This window comes from Stegostoma tigrinum, chromosome 22 (assembly GCF_030684315.1).
Source record: "Stegostoma tigrinum isolate sSteTig4 chromosome 22, sSteTig4.hap1, whole genome shotgun sequence".
Lineage (NCBI taxonomy): Eukaryota > Metazoa > Chordata > Chondrichthyes > Orectolobiformes > Stegostomatidae > Stegostoma > Stegostoma tigrinum.
In genome coordinates this window covers 38,978,480-38,999,388 of record NC_081375.1, presented here as the reverse complement: position 1 = coordinate 38,999,388, position 20,909 = coordinate 38,978,480, and the positions used below count along the sequence as shown (strand labels likewise).

Sequence of the window (20,909 nt, the reverse complement as noted above, 5' to 3'; positions counted from 1 at the left end):
GGATATTGATTGTTAGTTAATTTTTAAAATGAGGCTTGATATATTCCCGCTGACTAACTAGAAATATGCATGTATACATTTATTATTGATCTGTCATCATGCATTTTATTCATATTCAAATCCTACAGCAGCTGTGCTGAACATATTCAAGGTAGATATTTCTAGGCAGTAAGAATTAAACAGCAGTGAGATTCTTCTGCCATAGTTTGAGATCACTTTAAGATTGACATATAAGTAAATCGTTCAAGGGTTTTTGTTTCTTTACTATTATTTGCCTTATTCATTATCCCTTACCTCACAATTGAAACAAGCAGTTTCTTTTCCTACTAATTTTTAATCTCAGTTTTATTATACTCTCACCCTTTTCCAGACAGTTTGCCAGCCTGTAACTTGTTCCAGCTCCAGAGGTTAGACTGCAAACACCTCTGGGACTCCTTGATAATGTTGCTCTGTAATTGCTTGGGAGGAGCCTCAGTTCAAATTAAGAAAAGTGCATCATTGTTTTGCTTTGATCCTCAAAGAATGGGAAAAACCATCAGTTTAATTCAGGAATCTTACCCAGTTTAAAATAAATTTCTTTTTAGAAGTCAGAACAATCCAAGTTTACCAGGAGTCATACAGAGGGTGCAGGTCCTTTTGAATACAATATCCATTCATATGTGCTCAGGTGTACAGTCTTTCTGAGCAATGCTTGCTTTTCCACAAGTTAATTGTCTTCGTAGACAGAACACTCGAAGCATTATAGCAGCCATCTGTCCATTTCATTCTAAATATGGAGTGGGATCATAGCCTAGTTAACTGTGAGGAACTATTTTCTTAATTCTTGCTAATCTGTTTGAAAGGGAGGAGCACTGTCCCTTGGTGTCTATGTATATGCTTAACTCCAGCCTTAGTTTGAACAAACACATGACATTTTAAGCCTTTGTGTTGTCTTTAACCAATAATATTGTTAAACACTGAGGGATGTGTGATACCTAAGATTCTGTGCAATACGTATGGGACTATATTTTACAGGCCCCCCACCAACAAGGAAGCTGCCGGGTGGACCCATAAATGAGTGCCTTACACCATCAACCTACCCCAAAATCCCATGATTTTACAGACATTGAGGAAGCATCAGGTAGGCCACCTATACGTGACCCAATTAATATCCCTAATTTGGGCAATTCATGTCCATTTGTGGCGAACTCTTTCAAAATACCGATTCAGCCTCTGGGTACCCGTACCTTAGAAATGACATGAAGGTTTTTGAGATGGTGCAGAAGAGATTCATGAAAATGGTTTCAGGTTGAGGGATTTCAGCTATATAGATAGATGTGAAGAAACTGACATTGTTCTCTTTTAAAAAGAAAGCTGAGAGACGATTTGATAGAGGTGTTCAAAATCAAGTGGAATCCAGACAAATTTCCCATTGGTGAAAGAGTTGAGAACCGGTGGGCATAGATTTGAGGAAAAAAATGATGACTATAGGGAAAGGGAAGGAACCAGTTAAATTGATGTTGCAGAGAGCTGATGCAGACTTGACAGGCAGAATAACTTCCTTCTGTGCTGTAACCTTTCAAAAATTCTACAGTTACATAGATGTTACATCAGCCACACATTTGAGTCTGATGGTTTGGACGTGAAGATTGGCTGCAAATGTTTACTTTTCCATCTCTGCTTGTATTTCAACAGAAAGATGTCGCTGGATACCAGAATTAGTTAGCATTTAAAAAATATGAGTAGATCAACCATATCTCTCATGGTGTGGTATAAAATTCTAATGACCTAAATTCAGAGAAACAGAAAGCTACGTACAAATAACTGGCAAGGGATGATTTCTCTTTTAAAAAAAACAGTTGTGAGAAATTATAGGTCAGAGGTTATGTGGTGCATGCTTGGTTTAACTGCTATCTCAGTGTGAAGTGACTTCAATGTACCAGCCCCAGATGGGTGCAGTTTCTTTAAGTGAAGTTTATTTTCATCAAATTGAAGCAAATCCCTAACAGCTGCCTTTCTGCATAATGGGGCTTTTAATGTATCCACTCTATGTCAATTTTTTTAAGTAGCAGAAGTGTTGTATTGATTCTTCAGACTGTCACTTACTTTGCCATATTCAACTTATCCCAGATAACGATGGCTGCAGATACGTTTGAAAGATGAGGAAATAGTACGAAAAACATAATTTTGTGCAGTCTCATTAAGATTAGGTTAATGTCAATAGTTTAAATCGCATTGCCACCATATTGGAATATTTCTAGTCAAAATTTATGTTTCGAAATAACTTCTATTCAAAATATTATACCCAGTATTTATACTACAGTCAGAAAATGTAGTGACTGCCGTGCAATTTCCAAACCACCCTGCATGGTTTTTGCACCACATAGAATTAATTTATTAAGTGGTGGATGTAAAGCTTGTTGATTAATGTTGTTATAAACTCAATAAAATCACCAATTAACACATCTCACAAGATATTTAATGGACAGGCCTGTGTCAGTATTTAAAAAAGATGTTGTATAAATGTTTAATTCTGAGACAAAATGGAGTCTTGGAAATAGAGTCATAGAATCACACGGGTCCTTCAGTCCACCAGGGATGCTCTGACCAACAAACACTAAATCATATTAATGCCATTTATTTGCACTTGATCGATAACCTACTATGCCCTGACATTATAAGTACTCATCCAGGTGCTTCAATGTTGTGAAAGTGCTGCCCTTCATTATTCTACCAGGCAGCAGATCTGATCTGTGATTTCTCTCTTTGCAGCTGTAACAGTGTATTCTACACTCTGTTCTGCTACCCTGATGCACTTTGTATGGCATGATCTGCCTCCATGGCATAGAAAACCACACTTCTCACTATATCTTGGGACACATGACAACAATGAATCAAACTCAAACTCATTCTCAGCATTTTCCATATTTCTACCTCCCTCTGGGTGAATCAAGTTTTCCTCTGATCTCCTCAAAACCACTTGCTCCTTGCCTTAAACTTGTGCCCTCTGATCTTAGACCCATCTGTCATGGAGAAGAGATTCTCACAATCTACTCCATGTCTCTGATAATTATGTATATCTCAATCACATCCTTCCTCCTCTGCTCCAAGAAAAACAAACCCAGCCTATCCAGTCTCTCTCATAGCTGAGACTTTTCATCCCAGGCAAAATCCTGGTAAATCTCTTTTGTGCCATCTCCACCGCAATCACATCCTTCTGATAGTGTGGCAACCAGAACTGGACACAATATTCCATCCGTGGCCGAACCTGTGTTTTACAAAGGTGAAGCAAGACTTCCCTGCTCCTATATTCTATGCCCTGCTAATGAAGGCAAGCATCCCATATGCCTTCTTCAACATCCTATCTACCTGCACTGACACCTTCAGGGATCTATCGACTTGTACACCAAGGTCCCTTTGTTCCTCAATACTCCCTAGAGACTTATGACTCTATTTCCAAGATTTCATTTTGTCACAGAATTAAACATTGTGTATATCCTTCCCATGTTTGTCTTCCCAAAATCCATCACGTTGCACTTATCAGGATTAAATTCCAAGTGCATTTGCCCTCCAGCCAATGTACCAGCTGACTAATATCAGATTGGAGCCTAAGACCATCCTCCTCACTATCAAGAACTACACCAATTTCAAAGAGCAACTACTCATTCACACTTCTGAGTTAGAAGGCTATTAATTTCAGTCTCACTACCAGAGTAGAATTTGATCCCCTCTCCTGTTAGAAGGTTGGTCATTAGGGGCATTTAACCAGGTGAGAGGATAGTGAGTAGGGACCCTGCCCACCTTTCAATGATTGTCCCAGTTAAGTCCAAGGTGGAAACACTCATAGACATTCTTCCTACCCTACAACCAACTGAGGCTCTTTTGAGCAATTAATGCCCAATTGAGGGTATTGTACCTCTGATACTGTTACTAAATCAACTGGACGTGGGACCTTGGGGAAAGGCCAAAAATCAAATTCCTGTCAGGAAAGCTTGCAAGCTGCCAGATGGCATTCCTCATTCAAAGGCACTCAGTGCCTGAATGAGGGACCTGGCATCAGGGCAAGGATGTACTGAATGTGATTCCCTGTCCTCCTCAATGACCCCTCACCAGCTTACCCCTGTTCCCAATCCATGATACCCACCTTTGTTTTGATTCCTCAGGAGTGCTGGGACTCAGGTCAGTGTGTTCATCTATTTCACATTTGAAAGTTACTTCTGAACATTATTCCACTGTCCTTCTATTGTAATACTTTCCAGTTTGTAAAAACATTTCTCCTCGTTTTCCTCTGGCTATTTTGGCATTTATTTTTAATCAGTTTCCTTTGGTTACTGACCATGCCACCAGTGAAAACACCATCTCAAAACTTACCCCAAATCCTTCAATTTTTCATAGTTTTAAATCTCCACCCAGTTGTATCTGCACCAAGGAGAACAATCCAAGGTTCTCCAATCTATCTACATAGCTCATATACATTACTGGAATTTATAAATGGCATACAAAAGTAAGGAGATTATTGTGAACATTTATAAAGCATCATTTGGTTTTGCCAGAAGTGTTATGTTCATTTGTAAGCATTATACTTCAGGAAGGACATAAAGATATTGAGAGGGCGCTGACAACTGAACAAGGATGCTTCTAAAGATGAGAGCCAGTTGTAGAATGTTAGAAAGAAGAGAAAAACTGGGACTTTTCTCCTCAGAGAAAAGAAAGTTGAGAGGAGATTTGATAAAGGTGTTCAAAACCTTGAGGACATCTAAACAAGAGTAGGTGGAGAGGAAGTGTTCTTGATGGTGTAACAGTCGAGAATTGGAGGACACATATTTAGGGGCATCAAAAACAGAATTTTCTGAAAAAGCTCAGCAGATCTGGCAGCATCCGTGAAGAGAAATCAGAGTTAACATTTTGGGTCCAGTTCTGAGGAAGGGTCACCAGACCCTAAACATTAACTCTGATTTCTCTTCACAGATGCTGCCAGACCTGTTGAGCTTCTCCAGCAACTACTGTTTTTGTTTCAGTAGAGGATTCACAGTTCTTTCACTTTTTACACATTTAGGGCAATTGGCAGAATAAGAGGCAGTGTGACAAAAAGCTTTTCCTTTTACTCGCCTGTGGGAGGATCTGGAAGGCACCAGCCGAGAATCTTGGTGAAGAGGGCTTCAACCATGGTTCCGAAAGGAAATTGAATCAATACCCATAAACAAAAAGCAGGGCTACGTTAAAAAAAGCAGTGAAGTGGGGTTGCTGAGTTGCTGTTACAAGAAACCAGCATAGGGACACAATGGGCTGAATGGTGGCCACATAAACTGCAATGATTCTATTTTCCAACAAATTTAAGTTCCTAAAGTCTCTGTGCAACCATAAATCAGAGGCACACTCATACTCCAGTATACAGAATGATTCATGCAACAGCAGGTGAAGAGAATGTATTGCATAGAAGTGCAGTGATTCAGATTCATTTCTCTCCTGGATTGATGGAGAAGCTGTCCAAATGTTTGTCTTGATAAAAGTGGAAGAAACTGAGAGTTCAAGGTGAAGAGACTAATTCTCATGGCTAACAGAGTAACCTGAGGACAGTAAGAGTTAAAGTGTAGAATTGATGCAACATGATGCAAGCCGTTACTTTGAAGCTTTATTGGAAAGAAATAGCTCAGATACAGATCAGTGCAGCAATATGCCTTGAGCTGTGCTGGAACTCCGAGTGACTCAAAATTTAATTCTGAAACTGAATCTGTGCCATTAGCAACATCTGATGCTGCTGATATAAACTTTAATGTTGAAGTTTCATGTGACAGGGAAGAGCTGTAGAATACTGAAACAAACGGAGGAGCCAACTGTGTAAATCCACTTCATTGTGCTAGTAGAGGTTATTTTGGATGTTCTATTTGAGCTAGCAAGAAAATCAATTGCTGAAGTGAATATAAATATGATTACTAATTCTGCACATCTGATATTATACTCTGTGAGAATGTATTGTGCTGGAAAGGTTGGGGCCAAACATTTATATTAATTCTGACACACTAATGAGAATTCTTGTGGAAATACACTTGTAAATTCTGAAATTGCATTGGAATTCAGTTCAATCTAGTCCTATCCTTTAAGTTGGCATTACTTTCAAACTTTGTAGGGACAAAATCCACGCTGGACGTGGCCATTGGAATAGGTTGAGTTGGAATGATTGGGGACTCCCTTTGATGGAACTTTCCATGTCTCCAACCCTCAAAAGGACGTGACATCACTAAATGCAGACATTTTCTATGCAAGTTGTTCAGCAATGTTATTACACACATCTAGAGCAGGTGGGACTTGAGCCCGGGTCTCCTGGCTCAGATGTACCACTAAATAGCCTTAGGAATCTGGGTCCACCAGGTCAGAAAATGGAGACTTGGGGTGTATATGGACGACCAGGCAGGGGTGGTAGAAAAATACACCTTTCAAATACAATAGGCCCCTTATAGAAACAGGCCAGTGAAAGGAGATTATAGGTCATTAGAATATTACAGTTTGTCCGTTGGCAAAACAATTGGAACTAATCAGTTACACTAAGGCAGGACATACAGGTGGCTTTGAGCAAATCAAGTAATGCCACTGTATTATAGACTACTCCATTTTTTTTAAAACCTTCCTAGGCTGAGAGGCTGGGGGCAACTCAAAACTTGCCCTTTTGCAGATTTTTTGGATTATTTTGTTTGAATATGTTCAGCATTTTTGTATTGGGAAATTAATGGATTAGGCTTAAGTATTCTTGACTCTCAGTCTTGTTTGCTGAAGTATGTAGTACAATGGTAGTGTTCTTACCTCTGAGCTAGGGGCATGGGTTCAAGACCCACTTCTTCCAGAACTGTGTAATACTATCTCTGAATGGGTTGATTAAAAAAAAATTGGAAATATTTTACACACAGTCTGTGATTGTCCATCTATTGGAATGACTGAATGGATACTTGAGGGTAATCTGAAATACTAAGCTGTAATTCTTTCACTAAAGGCCCAACTCATATCTGATGGAATTATTTTTTTCCAAGATTGTCAGCAGGAGCTGGTTCCAATTGTCTTGGACAAATAAGTTGAAACATTTAAAATATTTTTTATACATTTAGCTGTGCTGTGAAGGTGAGGAAAAGCGGATTATTCAATGCCTGCAACTTTAGATTTGATGAGGAAATGCAGAGATCTGTTCTCTGCAACAGAAGTAATATATCTAAGTCTTGTACTTTTTTGCATTATCCAGGAACTTGGGTAGTCTATAGTTCCTTGTGCTATCTCCATGACAATACTCCAGCCAATCAAAGTTAACTTGCCAGCGTCCTTTTCTTCTGTGGTACAAATTGTTGAGATAGTCTGAAAATTGAAATTCTTGCAGGTGTCCTGATGACTGTGTGATGAAAAGTTTTGGCAACATGTCTCTTTTGAGCAATAGACAAGTTTGGTACCACCAATTGAATTCCAGATATTCAATGCATAAATCCAAAAGAACTAGCCAGAGGCATAGTGAGAAAGCAAAGTGCCTAATTCCCTACAACAATGAGGGCTGAATTTTATGGAAGCATCAGTTGTCTTCCAGTGCCACCTCAAACCCTGATTGTTGCACCCACTGTATGGGCATTGAACATCTTTCAATGAGAGTCCTAGTTCTGACCGACCACAAGTAGGCCGTACAAGTTTTTCTGAGTTGCATGCCACAGGTTGAGAGGATGTTACACAGTTGTGTAAGGTCTAGAGCAACCTTGCAAAGATATCATAGAGTTTCTCCCCACTCGCATAAAGGGCAGAGATGAGAGTAGAGTTAAGTGAAAGTGAAAAAAACATATATAGGGAATAGTCTTAATAAAGCAACAGTCCAGCATGTTTCAGGTAACCATCTACAATTGTATTCTATGTTAATATGCACTAAATAGAGTTCTAAAGAAGCCTAAGCCTTAAGACAGTTCTTGACCAGTCTGTCTTTTACCTAAACCCTTAGATGTGTGTATAAAAATACTAGTGGTGGCAGAATGAGACCCTGAAGCAGTCATTAATTGCCACTTTCAGACTTTACCTGCTGATGGGGCATGAAGTCTGAGCATTGACCTTCCCAATTCTGATGGAGATAGAAAAGAAGTGGGGTTCAGTCATGCAACCCTCTCATATGATTAAATGACTTTCCGCCTTGAAACATGCCAAGAGAGATGGAATTCTACCCCGAAATACTATAGATTCACGTTTAATGCCTGTAATTTTAATGTGCATTCCAGAGGTTTGTTACAAAGTAATATTGACAAATCATCGGGAAATAAGACGATTTAAACCTGAAGTAGTTAAAAGGAAAATAATGCAGAGAACACACAGATGGAATGCTGCTTACATAATTTTGTGATTAAATCACCCCTAAAGATTAGTTCTGTAAAATAACACAAACATTGTAAAACATCTATGAGGAACTGAAATTGCCTGAACAGGTTAAAATTTTTCTGAAGCATCTGCAAGTAAAACCTTAAAGCAATTTTCTCAAAGCAAAATATTTTGGTGAAAACAAATCTGCAACTTTCTGTATTTCAATTGCCTTCAGTACAGGCATTAAAAGAATTGCATAATTTGTATTACAGCAAACTATCAAAATTTGTTAATAAATATAATTGCAACAGGAAAAATAAAGATGTATTGCATTCCATTCATGTTACAGACTGCCCGTACCAAACACGAGTGAAAATTCCAGTTAGCAGCACATACTGACAGAAGTTAACGGTGTTCAGAAGATATTCTGTCCTGACCTGAACAGGCTTGTACTGATGAAGTAATGGAATTATAAAGTTTATGATTTTTTGCAAGCTTTTAATCATAGTACTTGGAACACCACAGGTGAGTTTTTTTTAATATGTCGAAAGAAAGATGTATCAGATTTTAGATCTCTTCCAAAACCTTCATTGAAATTGTTCTGCTGAATGTTGTATTTTGTTCCTGATTCTCCAGAGTTGCTGCTAAAGGCTACATTGGACTGATCCATACTTTGATCTTTTAAGCACTACAGATGGGCCTATGGCATTTCTACTTAAACCAACAGCATTTTGAATCTGACTATAACCCTGAAGACAGAAATAGTTATGAGTTGAACAATAAAATTCATATCAAAACGAGGTCGTGTTTTGTTACTAATCATAACTTTTTTTTGCATAAGGATCACTTCTCATCTGAATCCTGGCCACTTGACTGTTTTTCTTAGTAATTTTCTTTTACACCCTATCCTGAGTCACCTCGGAGCTCCTTTGATTGGGTCTTATGTTGTATCGCAATGTAATCTTTTTTATTTTGGAAGTACTTACCTGGCTAATTTGCACTTTGTTCTGCTTATTTCCTCTTCCTGCCATTCTGGAGGGGCAGTTTACCTTAGTTCATGTCAGTTCTTGACTTTGAGTTAACACTTCATGAGTTCAAATCCAAATGTAAGATTTAAATGCATAAACCAGGTTGACACTTCAGTGCAGTATTGAGTGCATTATACATTCTTATGTATTGACATTTTAATGAGTTGTTAAATTGAGTAACCATGAGGCTATCACAATGATTCAAGCAGAAGTTAAAGATTCCATTGCACTTTTCAAAGAAGAGTACATTGTTAAACAATAGCTCTTCCTCAACGACTACCATTGAAGACAAATGAGCTAAAATACACCATTTTGCTGTTTATAGGTTATGTGTGGAAGATGGCTGCAGAGTTGACCTTCACAACAAGTGTCATTCATCATCTGGGAACCCATTTTAGAGAGAGGTGATGAAGTGCCATATAAATGTAACCTCTGCTACATCTTGTCAGCACCACAGAACCTTGGTTATATAGCTGTTGTGCCCCATTCTGGTGAATCGCTTGTTATTGTGTACTTTTGAGAATGTGTGTGTGTCTGTGTACCTATATGCATATATTTCATGACAGAAAAAGAAAAATACACTTACAACTTTTTCATGTCTAGTAGCTTAAGACACAAGAGCACATACTTGCTTCTGATTCCATAGTTAGATTTTCCTGGAATAGGCCACCTGCCTAACACCAGAGGCTACAGCTTAATAAGCGCCATTCCAAATAAGCATGGCTGACCATGAGACTCCTATACTCATGCTGCCTACCGTAGGCAATTTGGAGTATTTACATGTTGACAATCAACCTGTTTGGCCACAAAATGAGTACACTCTCCGTGACCGTTGCATACCGGAGTGTAACTTGAACCTGGAGCTTCTGGCTAAGAAGCTGTCCAAGTGACTCCTGTGTGTATATACATTCAAACGATGGGTATGTAATGGATAAGATTTGCAGAAAATGGAGTCCTCAATAATACTAAGAATGCTTGTAAAAAGTCATCAAAAAGATATTTGAAGAGGTTTAAAGGCTCTGTGGGTACAGCTGCAGCGGTGAAATTGATAAATGAGCATTACTATTTAGTTGTCTCATTCATTTTCCTGCCAGAACCCATCCAACTTCAAACACTGCTCCAGCAAAAATATTTGAGCATAAGTATACTTATGGCCCCAACTGCCTTAATTCAATTGCATCAAATTGCTCACATATTGCTGATACCTTGATATGTGTGAAATCCTTCCTGGAAAATGATGTGCTGAATCTAACTCATTCAGAGCTGACTGGTGTTGCATACTCGCTTTAATGGATACTACAGCAGGAAGAAAAAATTTTGTGTATTTCAAGACACCAGCCATAGGAAGATTAATAGAGAAGTATAATTATTTGAGGACCGTAGACATTGTTTACAACTAGATTTTAATGATGTGAGCTAACTTAATCGTTACTTTTGCTGTGATATGACATTAACACTGCTACCACTGGGTTGTTCCCTACTGCCAGTCATATCAGAAGCTTGCAGGAAAAAGTTTTCTGAAATACTTTAGTGGTGAATGAAAAGTTGGGAAGCCTACACTTAAATGCTGGCACTGGCCAAGAAATTGTGTCATGTAATTTGAAAATACATGTTGTCCAGCTATTTGCTAAAGGCTAAGCCTGAACCTCTCACTTTATGCTACGACTGTGTACTTTCCAGCATGGGTCACTGGATTGAGGACATGAATAAGAACTCTGGACAATTTAACCCAGAGTTTGGAAATTACAACTCTTCATAGTCTCACAGATGAATCAATGAAAATCCGCCTGTCCAAAACGTAAAGCTTTTATCATCCAAATCGCACGTGTGTGCGTATCTGTCACTGTCTGTTGCAATGATCCAGCAGCCCCATGAGAAAGACAACAGGTTTTTTTCCCACACAGCAGATCATCTTTTGAATGGCACAAAGAAATGGCAGATCCCACATCTAGTCCTTAACAAGGTTTTCACAACTTGAATCTCAATTCAGGGATCCAACCAGCTAGTTTTTTGATTTCAAAAATACTTCGCTGATGGACAACAAAATATCAGCTATAAACCCGAACAATGAAGATTATTGAATCATCTTTCTGTCCGTCCCTAATCTTCCATTATCTTGTCTCTCCTTGGATGCTTTTGGAGAGTTGTCACTCATCTCCTGGAACCCATATTGATGTTCATTGGATTTGCTAACAACCTGCCTGTTAATGGACCAGGACTTCTGCATGGCCTTCGACTAAAAATGTTTCAATCTCATAAACCTAATGATATGGCACATTGATCCGGTACTATAAAATCTCAAGCACTGCTTTTAGTGGCCAGCTATCAGTGTAGTGTCTGGTGTTCATTAACTGTTAGCACCCTGACCTTTAGATAACTTGTGAACATAAGTAACATTAGGAAGCAGCCTCTTATAAAAATGCCTTTGTATTCTTTAACATAAACATCATTTCCTATTGTTGGTGCCTGCAGGAACTCAGTGAAGCAATTTACACTCAGTTTTCCTGCTCTCCAAATAAACAAATAAAAAATCCTTCCCTCCAAGTCAAATATGTCTATAAAATGATAAAATCTATTTCTATTTGATGTCATGCCAGTAGATGTGCCCGCATTATGTGAATTGCAATCTGCTTATTTACTTTTTCAAAGGGGAAAACATAGGTGCCCCACCATGCAATTATCTAGAGGTGGGAATTTAAATTTGTATCCTAGTCATTGACTCTTTCCTTTAGTCACTTTATTCAGCTAATACTCAAGCATTAGCTTGGGCTCAGTTGCAAAAAGCTGAAATTTACCTGTTGGGTGTCAATTTCCGAGAGTTTCATGGAGAGTTTCTCACTGTGGGCTCTAATGAGTTCTCACACAATTCTCTGCTGATGACCTCATTATGTATGCATCGGACCTCTGTAGTGCTATGCTTACACTATGGTACACTCAACCACAACACAGATACCATATTTAAAGTCTAGCTGTGGCCCAGGTCAAACTCTCCTGCTCAGTTTCCTCATCTTCCTCTTCAGAAAACTGCTGTTGCTCTCTTCAGCATCCATTACATCCACTCTTTTCCTACTTCAGAATGCATGGGTTTATCAGCACATTGTTGGAAGTGCACTGCAAGGTTCCCCTCCAGACCAATCCATGCATTGGAACTTTACCTTCAGGAGGTTTATGATCTGTTCTGTGATAGTGCTAGTGGAAGAATAGGCTGCACAGTGCTTATTCTCAGCCTTAGTCAGGGGTTGAGCCATCAGCCATGGTTACAGAGGGTAACTATTGTCTCCCGGCCATCATCCTTTTAAGGCATCCAGCCCATGAAATGAAGCAGCAACCTGAGAGTTATCAAGGTCCAAGGTACTTGGTGCATACTTCTAGGATGTAGTAGTGATAATTAGGGATGATCTGCATGTTTATGGATTGGAACCCCGTTCATTTGATGAAATCAGCCATGTTTACAAATATGGCACTTACAACAAAATGTGTGTACAGTCCATAGCATTCTGCTGATGGGGTAATTCAGCTAAGCTGCCAGTTAGCTCAGTTGGCTGGATGGCTGGTTTGCAATAAATAGTGATGCCAGCAGTGTGGGTTCATTTCCCACACTGGCTGAGGCTATCATAAAGGATTCACCTTTCCAAGGTCTCCCCTTGCCTGAGACATGGTGACCCTCAGGTTAAACCACCACCAGTCATCTCTCTGTGATGAAAGAGCAGCCCTATTGTCTGGTAAGACTGGTGATTTTTCTTTTATTCTGATGTATGTAATACTAGCCATGTCACGCAAATACAGTCAGAAATTTTAAGATCAGGAGCATTACTTAAACATTGCCCTTTTACCCAATCCCAGTTCCCCAACACCTCAGAGTAAAAATTCTCTGCTGCCTAAGTTCCTTCCTGGACACCACCTTTCCAATTTCTGTAACTTAATTTCAACTCTCTGTTCACCTGACTTCGGCCTGCTTTGAGTATCTTCCACTTTCCTCTCCAACCAACTTCTCTTGGCTTTCATCAGTAGTTTGTGACATTTTGATTTTCTGGAAATCAAGTATCATACATTGACCAAAGTAGGACAAATCCCCTGGGACTTAGGTTGCACCAAATACACTTTTATAAATAGACATATGATTTTGTTAAATACGGTTGTCATACCTCTGAAAGAGGCAGAAGACAAAAAGGCTCCGTACTGAATATGAAACAAAATTCAATAATCAAAATATATCATCACTGAATATGTTGGGGGCCACAAAGAAATTCATTTCTTTATTCAATTTGATTTGTTCATTTTCTGTATACATGCTCTAAAGAGTAATCTGACTAAGACATTTCCACATTTCTTTAGAGTTGGCGTCAATACATGTCATAATATTTCACAAATATTTATTTCTCCCTGTGTTCCTTCAGCAGGCACCTGCCTGATTTACTTGGGTGTTTATTGGAGGAATGTAACTAATTCCTTTTGAGGCCATCATCTGAATTTCCTGGGCACATGGTTTGTTTTATCTTTGATATGACATGAAGACTCAGAATTGTTGCTTTTAGAATGTTTAATTGTGCAGTTTAAGGAAACAGAAATCTGAAGAAAGACTTAAAAATTGAAAGAGAGGACAGTAAGGGTATTTTGATATGGATGATTAAAATAATGTAGTGGTGGGAAAGACTGGATAATGATAAATTGTTACTAGTGACTGAAAGGATTAGAAATAACATACAACAATAACTTGGAATTTTTTTAGGTAGTGCTGGAACATAGGAAAATGTTTCACGTTTCTCAGAAATGTTGTTAAAAATATGGACACCGACATGAAGGTGGTGACATTGTGATGAGTGGCCAAGAGTTTGATCAAGAAGTCGACTTCTGGACATCTGTTAAAGGGAGAGAGGGAGAGAGACAGAGAAGTTTAGAAATTGAATGTCAGTATCTCAGGCCTACAGTGGCCTCCACTAGTGAGACATTACCGAAGACAAACTTCTGGATTTGGAAGCTTTTACAAAGGTGGAGAAAGTTAAAGAGATGGGAAGCCAAGAAAGATGAAAATGTTGAGTACATGAGATTGATTGGGATGGTCTGGAACAAACCAAACCAGAGAGAAGATTGGCAAGGGGAATGAAGATACTGGCATTGGTTTTCCCAAAATCTAACTGCAAGAAATCATCTTATCTCAGACTGGATATCAACCAAGCAGCCTGACCACTTAGAGGCCAGCATTGGATAGATGAAGAAAAATTGCAGAAAGGTAGAGCTTGGTGTATGTCTTCATGATGCCAGACAATCAATTTGGCCACTGTGCTATAAAACATTGCTTATTACACTGAGTGATTTGAATTTGTTGCACAATATTTATTGATTGAAAGACAATGCATGCATAATATTTCATATTTGCATTTTTTTTAGTTTTAAATCATGGTGTGGCTCTGCTACTCTAGACAGAATCTCTGTTGCGAAATGGTGTAAACTCTTCTTCAAATTTCTATTTGTTAGGATTTTGAAGTCATTTGTTAATTTGTCAATTTCAAATCTAACTGTTCAACATCTATTCTGATTCATTTTAACAAGGAACTGGATTTCTAGTCTAACTTCTTCAGAAAAAATTCAGACATTGCAAACAAAGGACAGACTTTTACAAACTGGGAGGAAACTGCATAAATAAAGGGAGCAATAAAGTTCCACAAACTTTTCCATGTAAAATTATGATGTGTTATTGCTGGGGAACCCACTGAAAAAAGAAATAAATGTAAAATATATGCGTGGACTCCAAAGTTGAGCTACTTAAAGGCTTTTGCTCTTCAGGAGCCAACTTTATTAAACACAGTATACTTTGTGTGAGAAAATATCATCTGTAAAGAGCCCTCAGTATATCTGTCAAGTTCTCACAACCAGTCAATTTCATGTTAAGACCATTACAAGCTTGAAATCCCAAGGTTCGTGCTCACTGCACTCTTTATTTCCATGGAGTTTATTACCGCGCCTGCAGTAGCAAGATGTAATAGGTAACTGTATAAATATTACCTTCACTCAGGGCAGAGAAGAGCAGTAACTGTCAACGTTTCAATGAAATACACAACTGATTTTCAAATGCAGTTTTGAAAGTTCTGAAATTGTCAAGTATCAAATTGACAATACGTGCTGCATCAAAAAATCAGTTATACACTTATAGAGCTGTAATCTTTCCTTGGAGTCAGTTGTGCCAACCGTAGGTCAGGCAATTCCACAAAATGAACTTTCCTCAAGTTTTCCCAAAGCCATGACATTGCTCTTGAATATATGGGACAAATTCCTGCAGAGGTCTGAGTGACATGAACAATGGTGAGATTTGTGGTTGGATTAGATAAGATGTCTGGCAAGGCATGACTTGATATCAGGAGCATTTTAGTCCGTGTTTTACGTTTTGCCAAGCAGCAAAGCGGGTTTCTTGCTAGACAATGATGAACTGCCCATTAAGGGGAATTTTTGCTTATTAAGCATCATATTAAGAGGCCCAACCCGACTCTTTAATATTCAGCTTCCTATCTTACTAGATCCAATGAATAAGCCAGACATCGGAGAGTCTGTATACGGAGTTCAGTGTGGATACCCAGCAACTTCAGCTCACTCTGTCTATGAAAATTCATGATGCTCGGCACCAAACAGTATCTCAAGGTATGATCCGCAGGATGAACCTTACACAGCCCTCATCCATGGAAGCTGCCTTCTGGCACTTGCCACTCTCATGACTGCAATGGCATTTCTCTAACACACCTGCTAATCACTCAAGCAACTAGCTTTGAAAAGCTACGACAAGGACATCTGCAGGAGGGACAGCTCAGAGACTGGACCAGGGTGGATCTCAGGGCTGTTTGCTTGCTGTATTACTATTCTGTTACCTAGCACCTCCCTGTATGCTCACAGCTTCTTTGCTTCGCCTTGCCTTTGAAATACCAATGAGTGCAGTGACACACCATATAGCTCTCTGTACTGCTCAGCAGCTCTCAGACTGGGTTGTATATGTTGCTGTATCACAGTGTGCTATGTCAGTCTTAACCCGACACCATGTGCCAACAGCTTTTGCAGCAAACAAATTGCACATGCAGCAAGCAAGCAACAATGCCCCAAAATCTTAAGGGAGTAGTCCTCACTGAAGACCATGTAGGCTTCTGCTAGTGTGGGGATCGCTAGCTCAGTAAGTCAGGGGAAGTCTCCAGGGAATTGAACTCTGCTGGATATCCAGTCAGGCATTCTTGATCAACAGGTCTATGACTCTGGCTCACAGTCAGTCCTGTGGCTTCACTGCAGTCAGTCTGAGGTAGGGGTTAATACAGATCGGGAAATGTACAGCCATTAGTCTTGGATCTCAGCTCTTCTCAACTGGGTCTGTCCAGTTAGGCTGCTCCAGGGGCCAGGCCACAGTCTGTCAAGTCCATCCACAGTAGCTAAGGAAAGAGGGAAATGTGGAGCTGGGGACAAGAGGGCGGGGTGTTGTGAGCTATCAGGAGAGGAAGACTCGGCAACCTATCCCTTAGGATTTGGGGCTGCAGATGAGGGAATGCATGGGGGATTCCTATTGTGAAGGGCAGCAATGATATTTGCAAGGGGACTACGGTAAAGCATGGACAGGAAGGCAGTCATGCAAGGCTTCAAGGGGGTGTGTTGTACGGCCACACCTGGCATGGTCACCTCATATGACAGGCGCTGGGGTGGGAGTAATGTGGGAGGGCTCATGCAAGCAGATTGGATGGGGACGTGGGGAAGTGCAAAGCCCAGGACTTCCTAGGAAGGGAATTTGGATGTTTGGAATTTCACCATTATGTAGAGACAGAAGCTGGGATCCACTGACTGAAGAATACTCACTGCTGCCTTTCATCACGCTGGAAATCGAAAAGTGTGTAATCATAGAACACCTTCAGTGCAGAAAGAGGCCATTTGACCCATTGGGTCAACACAAACCCTCTGAAGAGCATCCATTCAGCCCCAGCTCCCTGCCCATATCCTCATGGCTAATCACCATAGCCTACGCATCCCTGAACAGCACGCACAATTAGAGTTCCAATCCACCTAACCTGCATATCTTTTGACTGTGGGAGGACACCACAGCCCCTGGAGGAAACCCACACAAATACAGGGAGAATGTGCCAACTCAATATAGGGAGTGACCCCAGGGTAGAATCAAACCCAGGTTCATGGCGCTGTGAGGCAGCAGTGCTCACCACTGAGCCAACGTGCCATAATGGGGGATAAAATGGCTATGCCTACATTTGGATTGTGCAGTGTGAGTCACCTGACCTGAGGGGGAGGGTGCTATAAGGGGTGTTATAAGACTCACTGATGTGAGAGTGAAACAGCATGACTCAGAGACCAAGCCATTGTACAGGACACAGACCTGTAGGGCCCCACATCCCTGGCTATCCTAATCCATAGTTCCCCTGTTTGTTTCCTAACCCAACAGTGGAAATTGGGATACGAGTTCAATTTCTCTGGATCGTTAGCCCACAACACTGCAATCAAGTAACCTAACTGCCACATAACTAAACCCAATGATAATATGACTCTTTACTTCAGGTTCTCCTCATAGAGACACTTCTGCCAAAAAATAAAGAAACAAGTTAATAGTGGGACTCATTAGATATTCGTATTTCTTTATTTACATACACTTGATATCTTGCTTCTAGAAAATTCCAGTTTTATTAGGGTGGATGTTGCTGTGCTCTTGGTGGCCTGTCATAAAGACTTGCTCTCAATATCTTACTTATTTAGTCAGACAAAATGACTCTTTAGGACATGCATAATTTAACAGAATCAAACGTGACAGGAATGACCGCACACAAATCAAATGGTTACTTAACTGGTTATCATATCCTTGTGTACAATTTAATTTTAATCTCTGTTCCCTTTGCTGATGCAGCATGCCAACTTTTGTTCACAACTCATTTTGATTGTTATTTCCGGATATTCACCTTTCCACAACGGCACGCGCGCGCGCGCGCGCACACACACACACACACACACACACACACACACAAAACGACTGACTACTTCATGTTCTGTGGGCCATTGAGCGTGCATTTTTATATTGACAAAAGCAATGGTCCAGCAGGAGGTGTACAACCTTAATAAATCAATTGCACTCCTTCAGAGTTTAGAACACAGTGTGAACTACAGTATATATGAGATGTACTATTTCCGTCAATAATTTTACTCAGAACAATCTTTTTCAGATACACCCCAATAAGCAGAGAGGATGTGACATGATTGAACTTTGATAAAGGGCAGTAAGAAATTATAAATTTGGAAGTGAGCATGTTTTGAAAATAAATAACAGATGTAAAGCAGGTTGAGAAAGGAAAGGAAGACTATACCAATGAAATTTTAAAATAAAAGAAATTTAATTTGAATATGTATTTGAACTAAATAGCAAACCAATACAGGAGAAAAAAGAAAATTATTGAGGAATAACATTGAACCTCAGAAACAGACAATAGAAAAGGTAAGATATTTTTCTGTGTAAACTGGTATTCAGCATATAGAGAAAAAAGGAACTTTATAACACAATGTAGGCTGTATTTTTCTCTATGTTAAAAAGTTGTGTGGCATTTGTTATTGATTGCAATAGCTCACAAAGTGGTAGAGAGTACCATTTTGTTGTGGGCAGTTTCACATCACGTGTAAGGAAGTGCAAAGAAAGGAAAATGATCCAATCATATCGTAAGTAATTGTTATTATGTCACACTTCTCAAGCAACTAATAACTCACTTAAGTGATATAAATGATACAAATTGTGAATGTCACTGCTGAATGCTGCAAACATTTGAAAATTGGGTCAGTAACAAACTTACAACAAGTGTGTACTGCTTTGCTCGTAAAGGACCTTTCCAATTGCATTACAGAAAAGTTGGAGAAATTGAATAATCTATGTGGTCAGTTTGGCAGCCCACAGCATTGTCTGAATGTAAATTGAAAGGCAATGCATTAACAAACATACAAACCAAGTGTTGATAATGAACCAGAATGAACTGAGAGATTAAAAAAAGGCAACAAGTTATGTGAGAATATCACTGTAAAACCACAAAGGATGCACATGTGGAATAAATTAAATATTGCAGATATGAGGTGAAATATTAGGCAAAAATAAAGTAATGTTAAGGGAGAATGTAATAAGAAAAAGTAGTGCAAATAAAAGTACAAGCCAAAGAAAATTGTATTAAACACAAGAAGGAATTTTTCATATGGGAAATCTCCCTACCTTTGCTATGCTTTTGGTTTTTAGGTTAAAACACACAAATAGCGGCAAGTCAGGTAATGCAGTAGATTGCAGACCCACCCAGGAGAAACTCTGAACTGAAGTTGAAATGAGAATCATTGACGTTCAAAGGTGTTGGGTTTGAAGAGTTTGATTCAGTGCACAGCTCAACAGTTATGTGTCTTATTAATCTCCTGTTCTATGAAATCAAGCTGTGCTATCCCCAGTGGCATCACAAAAGCTGAAGATTTTAAAAAGCATTCCTCAATTTACCTGTCATTTAGATTCATTTGACAGCACATATGGACCAGGTTTCTGTATTTAACAGGAATGACTAGTTTTTGCAAATACATATGTTCTAACTACAAATAGACAATTTTGAGTTGACTCTACTCATTATAACTCAAAGCCACTTATAAACTCTTCCTGTACAAACATATACAAACACACAAAAATGGATGTTTTGGGGGAAAGCCTCGGAAGGCTGTTCAGAATTCCCTATCCACAATGTTTGCTAAGATGATCTTTTGCTGATCGAAATATTGTTTCTTGATCTGTCTTCTCCAGATATTTTCATTTGTTTGCAGGAGGCACTGAGTGACTGGTTTACATGTATAGAGACTTCTCACTTATTAATTAGTAAGTCATAATTTCCAGCAACTGATGAGGGGAACAAACTTCAAGTTGAGTTTTTTTCCTCTTCAGAGAAAAAGCAGCTCCTTCCCTTCCAGACATTTGATTGAACATTCACACTCCCTAAAGTTGATTGGTCACCCGGGAGCCAATCATAGTTGTTGAAGGGCAGGAGACCTTTGTCATGGGTAATTGGTCACCACTTTACAGCCAATTTTATCAGTTCTGATTATACCAACATATCTGAGATACAGAAGATGCCTATAGTGCAAGACAAAAGCAACTTACAAAGATTCTGAGAAATGCTCACTTGACTCAAAATATTTACTCTGAATTCTCTCCACAGATGCTGCCAGATCTGCTGAGCTTTTCCAGCAATTTCTGTTTTTGTTTCTGATTTCCAGCACCCGCAGTTCTTTCCATTTTTGTTTTGACTTAAAAAGGTGTTAATGTTTCATTAACTTCTAAAGCCCGTGGGTTTTGAATTTTGTAATCAAGATAACTTCTCCTTGAGATATATTCCACAAGAGCACAGTGAGCATATTGCAAAAAAAATTGTTTACATATTTTTTAACCTGTCAAAAATACTTCACAGAATCCCCGCAGCGCAAAACCCATTAAGTCTGCACGAATTTTTCAAACAGCATCTCATCCAGGCTCAATCCCCATAACCTCACATTTACCTGATCCACTTAACCTGCACGTCCCTGCACACTATCGAGCAATTTAACACGGCCAATCCACCTAACCCG

General features: G+C 39.3%; 1 long non-coding RNA gene across 1 annotated transcript in view; it reads left to right on the top strand.

Moving 5' to 3' along the window:
- LOC125463769 (uncharacterized) overlaps positions 1 to 8,771 on the top strand; it is a 66,722-nt gene extending 57,951 nt beyond the window's left edge. Inside the window, exons 3-4 of the long non-coding RNA XR_007249901.1 lie at positions 1,015 to 1,120; positions 8,639 to 8,771. This is a non-coding gene — a long non-coding RNA (uncharacterized LOC125463769). The remainder of the gene's footprint in view (positions 1 to 1,014; positions 1,121 to 8,638) is intronic.
- Positions 8,772 to 20,909: the final 12,138 nt, after the last annotated feature.